The sequence below is a fragment of the Choloepus didactylus genome, chromosome 3, assembly GCF_015220235.1.
Source record: "Choloepus didactylus isolate mChoDid1 chromosome 3, mChoDid1.pri, whole genome shotgun sequence".
Classification (NCBI taxonomy): domain Eukaryota; kingdom Metazoa; phylum Chordata; class Mammalia; order Pilosa; family Megalonychidae; genus Choloepus; species Choloepus didactylus.
The window spans coordinates 109,393,557-109,395,856 of NC_051309.1; the positions used below are offsets into that span (position 1 = coordinate 109,393,557).

Genomic DNA, 2,300 nt, shown 5'->3' on the forward strand with positions numbered 1-2,300 from the left:
AGATGAAAATGTAAGAGGAAGGGCATTTCCAGAGAAAGTAGAAATACCCAGAGTCCAGAATAGTCTGGAAATTGTTTATAATATATTGTGACTAAAAACAAAAATAGGAGGTGGATGACAATTGGAAGGATTTTGAAAACAAAATTTGTATGGATCACTGGGAAAAATTTTTACCCAGGACACATGGATGGTACTAGATTCAGAAGGGTGACTGCCCATAAGCCAGAGTGATAGTGACTGGGGAAGATAAGCAAGTGTGGGGTGGTGAGAAGTCTTTGTAGATGAACATTATATACTTGGGAAAAAGCTCCCTTTGAGAAAATGGATTTAAAATTGCATTGTCTTCACTCACCGCTGACTGCTTGCCTCTTCTCCCAGCCGCCACCCCACAGAAATGCTTCGATTACCCTCAGTCCTTTGGCAGATGAGGCCAGTGTCCAGGGCATTGGCTCCTCATCTCACTTGGGCTTATGCCAAAGATGTAAAATTCAGTGCAGATGCCTGAGCTTTAATGCTTCAAGGTGTAGACCTCTTAGCGGATGCTGTAGCCGTTACTATGGGTCCAAAGGATATGGCCAATAACACAAATGAAGAGGCTGGGAATGGTACCACCACTGCTACTGTACTGGCATGCTCTATTGCCAAGGAAGGGTTTGAGAAGATTAGCAAAGGTGCTAATCCAGTGGAAATCAGGAGAGGTGTGATGTTAGCTATTGATGCTGTAATTACTGCACTTAAGAAACAGTCGAAACCTGTGACAACCCCTGAAGAAATTGCTCAGGTTGCTACAATTTCTGCAAATAGAGATAAAGAAATTGGCAACATCATATCTGATGCAATGAAAAAGGTTGGAAGGAAGGGTGTCATCACAGTAAAGGATGGAAAAACATTGAATGATGAATTAGAAATTATTGAAAGCATGAAGTTTGATCGGGGTTATAGTTCTCCATATTTTATTAATACATCAAAAGGTCAGAAATGTGAATTCCGGGATGCCTATGTTCTGTTGAGTGAAAAGAAAATTTCTAGCGTCCAATCCATTGTACCTGCTCTTGAAATTGCCAGTGATCACTCTAAGCCCTTGGTGATAATTGCTGAAGATGTTGATGGAGAAGCTCTAAGTACATTTGTTTTGAATAGGCTGAAAGTTGGTCTTTAGGTTGTAGCAGTCAAAGCTCCAGCGTAAAGACATGGCTATTGCTACTGGTGGGGCAGTGTTTGGAGAAGAGGGGTTGACTTAAAACACTGAAGATGTTCAGCCTTATGATTTGGGAAAAGTTGGAGAGGTCATAGTGACCAAAGATGATGCCATGCTCTTGAAAGGAAAAGGTGACAAGACTCAAATTGAAAAACGTATTCAAGAAATCATTGAGCAGTAAGATGTCACAACTAGGTGAATATGAAAAGGAAAAACTAAATGAACGTCTAGCAAAACTTTCAGATGGAGTAGCTGTGCTGAAGTTTTGTGGAACAAGCAATGTGGATGTGAATGAAAAGAAAGACAGATTTACAGATGCACCCAATGCTACACGAGCTGCTGTTGAAGAAGGCATTGTTCTGGGAGGTGGTTGTGCTCTGCTTCGATGCATTCCAGCCTTGGACTCACTAACTCCAGCTCATGAAGATCAAAAAATTGGTATAGAAATTATTAAAAGAACACTCAAAATTCCTGCAATGACCATTGCTAAGAATGCAGGTGTTGAAAGATCGTTGATAGTTGAGGACATTTTACAGAGTTCCTCAGAAGTTGGCTATGATGCTATGCTTGGAGATTTTGTGAATATGGTGGAAAAAGGAATTATTGATCCAACTAAGGTTGAAAGAACTGCTTTATTGGATACTGCTTGGGTGGCCTCTCTGTTAACCACAGCAGAAGTTGTAGTCACAGAAATTCCTAAAGAGAAGGATCCTGCAATGGGTGGAATGGCTGGAATGGGCATAATGGGTGGTATGGGAGATGGCATGTTCTAATTCCATAATTAATGAAATGTGAAGAGAAGCTTAAGGCAGTGTTTCTCACCAATAACTTAGTCATTTGAAGAAAATGATGCAAGGCTGGCTGATACGAGAAAATCACTATAACCATCAGTTACTGGTTTCAGTTGAAAATATTTAATGGTTTACCGCTGTCAGTATCCATGCCTACAGATAATTTATTTTGTATTTTTGAATAAAAAGACATTTGTACATTCCTGACAACTGGGTACAATATCCATGTACTGGTATACAGCTTTCAACTTAAATCACTGAGGCATTTTTACTGATTCTGTTAAAATCAGGATTTTAGTGCTTGCCATCAC

At 40.0% G+C, this 2,300-nt stretch overlaps 1 pseudogene; it reads left to right on the forward strand.

Moving 5' to 3' along the window:
* Positions 1 to 394: 394 nt before the first annotated feature.
* On the forward strand, positions 395 to 1,971 carry LOC119529700 (annotated as a pseudogene).
* The last annotated feature ends 329 nt before the right edge of the window (positions 1,972 to 2,300 follow it).